General features: G+C 34.4%; 1 long non-coding RNA gene across 1 annotated transcript; it reads left to right on the top strand.

Moving 5' to 3' along the window:
• Positions 1 to 1,524: 1,524 nt before the first annotated feature.
• Positions 1,525 to 2,109, top strand: LOC133816470 (uncharacterized). The gene is made up of 3 exons (XR_009885268.1): positions 1,525 to 1,618; positions 1,834 to 1,919; positions 2,010 to 2,109. It is a non-coding gene; the product is annotated as an uncharacterized LOC133816470 (long non-coding RNA).
• Positions 2,110 to 11,214: the final 9,105 nt, after the last annotated feature.

The raw sequence follows: 11,214 nt of genomic DNA on the forward strand, positions 1-11,214 counted from the left end.
TGTCCTGCACATGTGCTTAAAGGAAAGACCGGGAAGTTAGAATCACACTCTGAAGTGTGCATGTTTGTGGGCTATTCCAAAGAGACAAGAGGTGGAATTTTCTATAGTCCAAAAAAAAAAAAACATTTGTATCGACAAATGCAACTTTTCTTGAACATGACTATGTCAATAACCACAAACCTTGCAGTAAGGTTGTACTGGAGGAGATGGTCTCGAATGAAGTTGCAAAGTCACCAGCATCAACCAATGAAAAACGACAAGAGGAAACTGCTAGTTCTAGTCATAATAGTAGAGAGCCTCGTCGTAGTGGGAGGGTTAGTAAGCAACCCATATGCTATGAACACGAAGTTCAAATGCTTGTGTCTGACATAAACAAAGACGATCCATTGACATTTAAAGATGCAATGAATGATTCTGACAAGGACAAATGGAAAGACGCCATGAACCAAGAAATGAAATCGATGTATTCCAATTATGTCTGGGTTCTTGAAGATCCACCTGAGAATATCAAACCCATTGGTTGCAAGTGGATATTCAAGAAGAAAAGAGGAGCGGATGGGAAAGTAGAGACTTTAAAAGCAAGGCTTGTAGCCAAAGGCTACACACAGAAAGAAGGGGTTGATTATGAAGAAACCTTTTCTCCTGTAGCCATGCCAAAATCCATTCGTATACCACTACAACAATATTTAGTATATATTACATTAAAGAATAACATATATTTAGAAGTGCTATTATTGTTAGGGATTAAAAACACACGGAAGACATATTTTGGCGCCATATGAATAAAACTCAGGCGCCAAAATGAATTTTTTTTTGTTAGTCTCATTTCTCTCAGCCTCCATCTCTCACTCACGAAGACTCACTCCGCCCTCTCCGCCCTCACGAAGTCTCTCTCGTCTCGTCTCTCCGCCCTCTCCGCCTCATGAAGTCTCTCTCTCGTCTCGTCTCTCCGCCTCACGAAGTCTTCTCAACTCATCTCTGCCTCACGAAGACTCGCTCCAGAGTGGAGCTCTTTCTCCGCCTCATGAAGTCACGCTCCAGAGTGGAGCTTCTCTGCCTCACGAGTTCTTTCTCTGCCTCAAGAAGTCACGCCTCACGAAGTCACGCCTTCTAGAGATCTATCTTCGCCTCACGCCCACTATCTCAGGTTCGTTTCTCTCCTCAGCTTGGGTTCCTGCTCTCCGTGGGTGAGGAGTCTGTGTTCACAGGTGTTGCCTTACATTGGGGTCATCTGTCGTGCCATTTTTCTGGGCCATTGGGTTCATGTGAGGTGGCGTGGTAAAGGGTTTCTTTTTCTCAATCATCTCATATGCTTTATTTAAGAAGCTAGGTCAGTTGGGAGTCTTAGAAGTGAGCGATTAGCCAATCTGATTGGGTGTTGCTGCGAAGGAGATGAGAGGTTGCTGGTGGCCGATTTTATGCTCCATGAAACTCTCGCTAAGCATCTTTTTCACTGTAACTTCTGCAAACTATTTCTGTGTTGGCAGCTTCAAAATTAGTTCATATTTCTTTTTCTCTTTCGCAGCTCAGGACAATCTGGAATTTTTATTGAAGTGGTTTGAACGTTTTCCTCAGTACAAAGGAAGGGACTTCTATATTATAGGAGAGAGCTATGCAGGTGATTAACCTTCAAACTCATTTTATGTTGATTTAATGGATTAAGTTGTGTAGGCATTAGTAACAAGTATCTCAAAATTCATTTGTTGAATTCATGTTTGAGCCAATCAGTTCTCCAATTTCTTCATACAAATTATATTTTATGCACACGTATATTCATATATCATCAATACTTTGTTTGAATTGTGGTTTTCCTTGTGGGCATATATGTACTAGGACATTATGTTCCTCAGCTGAGCCAGGTAATTGTAAAACACAACTCTGCAACAAAGGAAAAAGCCATTAATCTGAAGGGTTATATGGTACTTGTTTCATTCATTTCTCTAGGAAAAATCCCAGGTTCTTGTGTATCATGTGATGAAATAGAGAGCTAAGATATCTGTTTAATGCAGGTGGGAAATGCTTTAACTGACGATCACCATGATCACTTGGGGCTTTTCCAATTCATGTGGTCAGCTGGCTTGATATCTGACGAGAAATACAAATTACTAAACCTTCTATGTGTTTCTCAGCCATTTATACACTCCTCGAGTTCATGTGATAAGGTTCTCGAAATTTCTTCTGAAGAACTTGGCGACATTGATCCATATAGCATGTACACTCCCGCCTGCCATGCTAATAGTAGTCAAACAAATCAATTGCAGAAAAGAAAGCATGTGAGTATGCTATTTGAAATCACTTATCTTATTTAAGGAGTAAACAAATAATTAATTTTGTTAATTATTCTCTGTAACATATTTTTATTATCCTCATGAGGTGAATATATAGTTATATGCGTGCTATATTAGAATGGGGTATTAGACATTTGATAGTCTACCTTTCTTTTATGCACCACACCTTACATACAACTTTTTCAGCATAAGCTCTTTGATAATATTTTCGTAAGGGTGACATTTTTTCTGTTCAGAGTTTTATTTCTACTACCATGCTATATGTTATAGGACTAGTCATCTTTAGCTAACTTCCGTGAGCATCAAGTTTCCATCTGTGTTGGACCCTCATGTCTAATCACTAAAAATATTCAACTTCAGTTACTGTAGAGGAAGGTTTGTTGTTAAAGTTCTATTGATTTCTGTTTAGGAACTCATAGATTGTAATTATTATCCTAATTATTTGCATATATGGTTCTTTTCCAAGCAAAAGTGCAAAATATGGGTTATTATTTCATGTTTAATGCCAGACTACAAAGCCCCACAGCCTCATCTCCACAAGGGGCCTGTGTGCTTTTGCTGGTCACATAATACAGGAATTTCAACGAGTGTTTATACAATGTGAGGTTGTATAAGTTATTTGTGTTTTAAGTAAAATTTGAATATATTGATCCTCCATAAGTTTTATGTACGTAATCACCGTGGAAAATTTTCTTACTATCCTAAAATTGAAAACTGAACTTATGCTTTTGTTTGTAAGTTTATATATTTTGTTGTATTCACTTTTAACACTGATTATTACGGTTATAAAGGGTTGGTCGCATTAGTCAGAAGTATGATCCTTGCACAGAGAAGCACTCAACTGTCTACTTCAATTCACCTGAGGTTAAACGGGCACTTCATGTAAATGTTGATTGTGCGCCACCAATATGCACTACAACAATTTTAAGTATATATTACGTTAAAAAATAGCACATATTCACAAGCGCTATTAATAGATAGTTAAAAAAAAACACGGAGAAGTCAATTTTTTTAACACAGTGGCGCCTAGTTATATTTCGTTTGGCGCCAAAAGAAAAAATTCTGGGTCTATCATAAGAAGAAAAGAAAAAGGAAAACAATAAAGCACAAATTCTCTAATTTCTCTCAGCCTCCATTGAATCCCTAAACCTAAAATACCCAAACAAGTTTCCATTGCCGCCTCTCTGCCTCTCTTTTTGATCTTACCTCTTTTGATTTAAGTTCTTTCAGTTCTATAATATGTTCTCTAACATGCCTTTCAGGATTCCTTGTTGCTTGGGAAAATTCATGTGGCCCTTTTGAAACATCTTCAATCTGATATTGAAGTGGAGCTCAACAACGAATCTTTGCCTCATCAGAGTAAATCTTGCAATTATCTTGCATTGCTTCACATGGTAAGTTAAAAAATACACACTCACACTCACATTAGAGGGTTGTAAACTTTAGAATTGAACTTTTTGCAGAGAGATTGGAAGTTTAGTGCTATTTGATTTGAGTGCTTGTTGACATTGCCAGCATTGGAATCTAAAAGTATTTACTTTGAAATCCATATGTGTATATATATATATATATGTGCTCCAATTCTGTCCAACGGCAGCAGAACTTTACACTCTAAAAGATGTGGTGCATTGCCAAGACTACACAAAACTTTTCATATGTATTGGATCAATAAAAGGTTTCTTCTTCTCTTGTTTTTGACAAATATAAAATGTTTCTTTTTGGTAGTTTATAGTTTGAGAAAAGTAGTTTTTGCATATATTTGCTTTGATTTTTTTTTTTTAATGTTATCTGTACTTTCAAGTTATCATATAGTTAAATATAAGATTTGTAACTTTATGCTATTTTTTTTCATTGAGGAAAAAGAATTCGAATTTGGGATTTTTTAAAAAAGTATTATTCTTTTGTGATCACTGGTCTTCTAATTAAGGAATTGGTGTGATCCTTAGCCACTTCTAAGTTATTAGTTTGAAAGAAAAATTGTTAGCATTGGTTTATGTTCTATTCACTTATCCCATACCTTAAGCTATAGTGTGTATAATACTGGTTATGGAGTTGGGATTTTTTGTTTTTTCTTTCAAGTGAATCTCTACTGATCATGAGAGTGACTAAATTCTTGGGGTAAGCACTGGTACAATATACAAATATATGATATTGTAAAAATATAATTTTTCTTACCTTTATTATACTACTTGAAGAACATGGAACAACTTAAATTCTACCTGTCACATTTGTTTAGGTGAGTATCAATGTGTTTCACATATTAAAAGTTAGAACATTATATACTCCTTACTTTTACTGGCTATAAATGCCAAACTTATCTAATGTATTGTTCGTGTTTCATCTTTTAACATTCTGTTTGATATATTGGACCAACAACTTCCTTCCACATTTTCAGGGATCTGGTATATTGTGGAACAAGTATGATTTTCCTGTATTCTTGCTCTCGGAGAGTAGTACGAAGACCATCCAAGAGGTAGTAAGTGTCATTTCATTTGGTTTTCATTTTGATTGCACTCTTGGCAGCGGTCGATGCACTATCACATTTGGAGGCTTTCCATGACCTTAATAAACAGGTGAGTGAGATGTATATAAGAGTTCCTTTTAAAAAAAGTGCTTATAAGAGTTCCTTGATATAGTGCCTTCTTAATGTTTTTTTTCTTCCATATATGGGAAGACATTGTTCTAGTGGCTTTGTCGTCTCTTAACTTGGCAAAAAAGTATTTTCTTTTTCAGTGATCACATTTTCATCAATCCGATTTGGAAGACTGTACTATATTCAAGTGATTGTGTGTTATCTTATTCATTGTCTTTGTATTGCTTGTCTTGATTTTAATAGTATATGGATTTTCAATACGTCTTTAGACATGTAAGTGGGGCCTCCCTTTATTACACTTGTCCCTCTTAGGCAATGTAAAAGCTCCATAATAAAAGGCTAACATCCTCGCATCTATACTGCATGCTGAGGTTGTCTTTGATGTTATCTGCCCAATCCATTATTTAGTTATTCTTGTTGGTTTAAAGAGAGAAAACTGTTCACTTCATTAAAAAAATGTACTAGAAAAAATATAAATAATAAGGCAACAAAGGATGTGCCTGCACTTCTGTTTTGTCATTTGTTTTATTAAAATGTAGGAATCTTCTTTTCAATCTCTGTTCTGCAATTTTTTTCCCTTGTATTGAAGCATTTATCTATCTCATTTCAACATTTCATGTTTAAGGTGTAAAATTTGAGCCTCTCTCTGTCATTTTAGATTTTCTCTAGAAATCCAAGTCTCATCTTTTTTTTCTGCAATTTTGGGTAAAATCTAAATCTGAATCTCGTATTATAATTGTAGCTCTCTCTATAAAATTGTCTACTATATTCATATCTATGTTAATGAAGCAACTAGTAAATTGTTGAAACATTTTCTATGCCTCAATCTCTTTTTGCTATGTAATCTCCTTTGCTTATGAGTAATTTTATTGATTTGATTTATCAATTTTGAAAAACTAATTATTATAATAGTATAACTTGTAGCTTTTCTGCTGTCATGATAAATTTGCCAAAGGATCATTAAGTGTTGACTGCTTAGGATACTTTTTGTACTCACCTTTGATGACACTTGATCATTATAATATTCCCTAGAAAGATTCAAAAGATCATTAAAATGTGGTACCTGTTAGGCCAATTTTTACAGCTACTAACTATTTTGGTTAGTTAGTTGTTCATTGTAACTAATTATTGTTATTTTGTAGATTAGTTACTTTATTAGTTTTGGTCTTTTCTGTATATATACTCTTTTGTATCATTACTTCATTAATGAGAATTGATTCTATTCATTCAGTCACTAAGTTTCCTTACAGTACCTACCACCAATGAGGAAAAAAAACATTAAAAATGTGGTAATTAGAAATATAAGGTGCCATATAATTATATTTTAAGAGAGATTTTTACAAGGTTAGATGCACCCTCATCACCCTTGGCTGACACCATGACATAATATGAGAGCTAGAGATCCTTTTGTCTGTGAAATGGGAATTTAAATTTTTCATGTTTCTTAAATTTGTTATTCTATTTTATTACTTCTCTTACTTTTATTTTTGTTATAATATTATGCTAACTTCAGACACAATTTAACTGTTAGAATACTGAATTTATTGTATGTGAAACTCAAGCAGAAATTTCTTCTATACCTCTTCTACTGCCTTATCTTTACAGGGTTGTATGAACTCATTATTAACTTGTTAAAACAGTAAAATACAAATATACTGAAACATATTGATATACATTCACTGTATTCTCTAATGGCAGCAAGTTGTTTGACAAGTTTGATTTTATTTGCATTGTATTCTATTTTCTTATTTGTAGCTTTGGTAAGTTATAGTTTATATGATAGTTATGGGATTGGCTTTGCATTCACTTGTTATATTATTTATTTATTTTAGTTTTCATCTTGTAGTTGTTCCCAAGCTTTGTTTGAATCTTCATTTTGTTTTCTATTATGCTTATTTATATTTGGATTTCTGAATTCTGTTTTGTTCATGTTGATTATAGTCAGTAATGATTTAAATGGGGCTAATTGTATGTTAGGTTTGTGGCATCAGCTCTCCAAACCTGACTGCTTATCTTTCTCTTTTTATTTTTCAGAGAGTTTGAACAAGTTCCCTCGAAGGACTAGTACGCCATCTGGGGTTCATAGTCAAGCACAACAATCTGAAGAACAGCTACAACAACAGCAACAATAGCATTAGCAGTAGCAACAACATCATCCAAACTATAGTTTGAAGTAAAAAATGTTCAAGATTATAAAACTTTATTATGTTATGCTTTCAAACTTAAGTTAGAACTAATATCTTATGAAGTAGACACATTCATGGTTTGAATTAGTTATTTTTTAATGTAATACTTATGGTTTATCAATCTATTGAGAATTACATTTTATGATTAATTTTGTTTTTTTTATCAAAATACAATAATGAAGATCTTTTAATTAAAAAAAAACCATATAAGTATACTTATTAAAATAAAATTTAAAATATATTATCCACACTAAAGTAACAAAATTTTATTACTATATGTTACGATTTAAAAACATATTATAAGCGAAACAAATCGTTATGATTTATATAATATAACAAACTAAAAATGTTATCAAAATAATCAAATGTAACAGTTGAAAAGTGTTATGAAAAAAGTACAAGATTAAACTTCAAATTTATAACCAAAAACTCTATCTAAATGTTATTATTTGAATATTATAGCACCTAAAAATGTGTTATTGAATAGTTTAAGATAACACCGAACATAACATTAAAAAATTGTTATAGAAAAGACTGGACTTTTAATAACAAGGGCTATGTTAGCATTTTCAGAAGTGCTATCAATAGTCCCGGTTAGCAGTTTTTAAGTGTTATGAATACTGCTTTTTCTTGTAGTGTACTCTTATCCATTGCTGCGTGCATGGATTATGAGATTTGGCAAATGGATGTCAAAATAGCCTTTTTGAATGGCTACCTTGACGAAACCATTTACATGTCTCAACCAGAAGGGTTTGAGGTAAAAGGTCAAGAGCAAAAAGTTTGCAAGCTTCTTAGGTCCATCTATGGACTCAAACAAGCTTCTAGATCTTGGAATCTTAGATTTGATGACACAATTAAAACATTTGGTTTTGAAAAAAACGTTGGCGAACCTTGTGTCTATAAACAAATCAAAGATGGTGTGGTAGTATTCCTCGTTCTTTACGTTGATGATATATTACTGATTTGCAATGACGTAATATCATTATCAAAAGTAAAGAACTGATAGCTGAACAATTCCAAATGAAATATTTGGGAGAAGCCAAGTATGTTCTGGGAATTAAAATTCTTAGAGATAGACAGAACAAGACTTTGGCACTGTCTCAAGCAACTAATATTGATAAGGTGCTAGAACCCTTTAATATGCAAAACTCCAAAAAGGGTGATATACCAACCCATTCTATAGTATTCCTTTCCAAGGAGCAGTGTCCCAAAACACCTCAGGAAGAGGAAGATATGAGACAGTATCCCTATGCCTTAGTGGTAGGCAGTCTGATGTACGCCATGTTGTGTACAAGACCTGACATTTGTTATGGAGTAGGGATAGTCATCCGTTATCAGTCCAATCCTGGATTTAATCATTGGATTGTAGCGAAGAATATACTCAAGTATCTTCGAAATACTAGAGATTATATGCTTGTATATTCAGGTGGAGACCTGAACCCCACTAGTTACACTGATTCTGATTTTCAATTAGACAGAGATAATCAAAAATCGACTTCTGGATCAGTGTTTACTCTTGGAGGAGGAGCAGTAGTCTGGTGAAGTATGAAACAAACCAACATTGCAGACTCCACCATGGAAGTCGAGTATATAGCAGCTAAGGAAGCTGTGTGGCTTAAGAAGTTCTATTCCGATCTGGAAGTAGTGCCAGATGTGGATAAGCCACTACTCCTATATTGTGACAACAGTGGGGAGGTAGCAAACTCAAAGGAACCACGGAGTCACAAGAGGGGAAAGCACACCGAGAGGAAATATCACTTGATCAGAGAGATAGTTCATAGATGAGATGTTGCAGTTATGAAGATAGCTTCAGAGCATAATCTTGCAGATCCTTTCACAAAGACATTATCCATGAAATCTTTTAAGGAGCATGTAGGAAACATGGGAATGAGAGAGATGCCTCATTTGCTTTAGGGCAAGTGGGAGATTGTTGGGATTGTGCCCTGAAAGCATATGGAGTAGATAAATAAATTGAATTTGTTATGTATATATTTTATGGACTATATTATTCTGTGATAATATTAAGTAAATATCAGAAAAATTCCTAAGTTCATATATGTAATCTCAACTACGTATTGGTACGGGAGGATTGTGTTTGAGATAAATAAACTTGAATAGTTCACAGTAAAATAAAGTTATGGAATCTTTAGATTAATTACTGCAAGTACGGTCCATTAGTATTATGAATACATGTATTTGAGAATATTTGGTTAGGCATGCTTGTTTATGCTACAATTGATTGCGTGCTCTACAATCTATTCGTTTGTTTATACTTGTTCTGATTTTCCAGCCTAAGGTAGTCAGGGCTGACAATAAGCATGCGGAACGTAGTCCGACCTAAGCATGTCGGGGTCAACTGTATAACCAGAGGACTCGGCCTAAGGGTGCCGAGATTGAACGTCACTAAAATACACAGAAGTGTCGTTTGAACTTAACTAATTGTATTGAATGCTGATATTGAATTATGTGTTAGATTGAGCAGACTATTATTGCATAGCTCATTGCTTATGTCCTTTTATTATTTGTTTGAATGATTTGAGTTTACTTTTCATATACTGCTGTTCATTGTGCTTGTTGATTTAAGTTTTCTTGTTGAGCCTTGGCTCACGGGTGCTATGTGGTGCAGGTAAGGGAAAGGGAAAGCCAGACCAACCATGAGTTTGAGAGCTTCGGGGGAGGTGTGTACATATGCAGCTACTCGACCGCCATGACCGGGATAGCCTGGGAGGAACTAGGGTTGAACTGTGTTTTGTCGATTAGGATGGCTAAGCGAGTTAATTTTAAACACACAGTGTAATGGTCTTGGCTAACCAGGGCATGGCAATAGTGCTTGTTCTTTTCTTGAAATATAGTGGGAATTTTTTCTTTGAAGGGTAAGAGGAAAGTTTTCGCCAAAAACTTTTGAACTGCCTTTTGAATCCAACCTATCCTTTGCTCGAGCATAGAAACATGTTTCTCGAGCATCTCACATTTATTAGGCACACACAAAAATTGGTCGAATAACTCACTTCCCCTTTATTTGTTATCAAATGTATGCACGCAATCACTAGGGAAGTGATTATTCAATTGACCCAGATTTGCTACAAATGCTGGTCAATGACGTGGAACGGACTCGACCAGACATTGGTCTCAATCACGATATTCTGGAACCTATTATTGAATCTGGTGATCATTCTCATTCTAATTTTCATTTTGTTCGTGATGAGGAATATTGTTGAATGATTGAGGAATTAAACCAGGGAATAAGGAAATTCCTTCCTACTAATTGGATTTTTGTTATCTACCCTCACTTTATTGATCCACTCCCATTCGGAATTCTTACCAGTGGGAGGGCAACGAGCAGGTCTACATTTGTTGAAGAGGCTATAACTTTTGCTTTCTGTTCCCTAGATATGCTAGGATTAAACAAATAGGCATACAAAGATTGGTCGTGGATCCCCAGGTCACACCGACCAATGAACAACAACAAAATCAGCAACATCAACCTTAGCAGCAAGTTGCACAACAACAACCAAGGCAGCGTCCAGTGTTAGGAGTATGTCCTAAAAGCATGTAAAAGACATTTGTTATTTCTATGAATAAATAAATACAATGGTTTATTATTGTTATATTTGGATTATTAAATTATTGTTTGAATAATTTTGTAAATATAAGAAAAATTCCATATTCATTATTGAGGATGTGATCTTGTATTAGTACGAGAGAATTAAGATCACATGAATGAATAAAAATAGTCAAAAACAACAAATTGAAGTTATGGAATCCTTTAGTTGGGGGTTGTAAGTACGGTTTGCTGAGTATCATGTTGATACAAATAATCTAGATTCAGATTATTGATGTGGTAAGACATCTCGGTAAATGTGCTTTATATAATATGATTATATATGACATGGACCGATATGAATAAAAGTCTTTATCCAAAAACCATTTAACAATAAAGACTTGTAATTCATATCATAATTGATGATCATTTATAGATCAACCCAAACAAAAGGAACCTAAAAGAAAGTGTTTCCATTGTAATGTCGATGGTCATTGGAAGAGAAACTGTCCAAAGTATCTCAACAAGCTGAAAGAGAAAAAGAAAGGTAAATTAGATTTACTTGTACTCAAAGCTTGTATGGTGGAACAAGATAAATTATCATGG

Source organism: Humulus lupulus, chromosome 2, assembly GCF_963169125.1.
Source record: "Humulus lupulus chromosome 2, drHumLupu1.1, whole genome shotgun sequence".
NCBI classification, from domain to species: domain Eukaryota; kingdom Viridiplantae; phylum Streptophyta; class Magnoliopsida; order Rosales; family Cannabaceae; genus Humulus; species Humulus lupulus.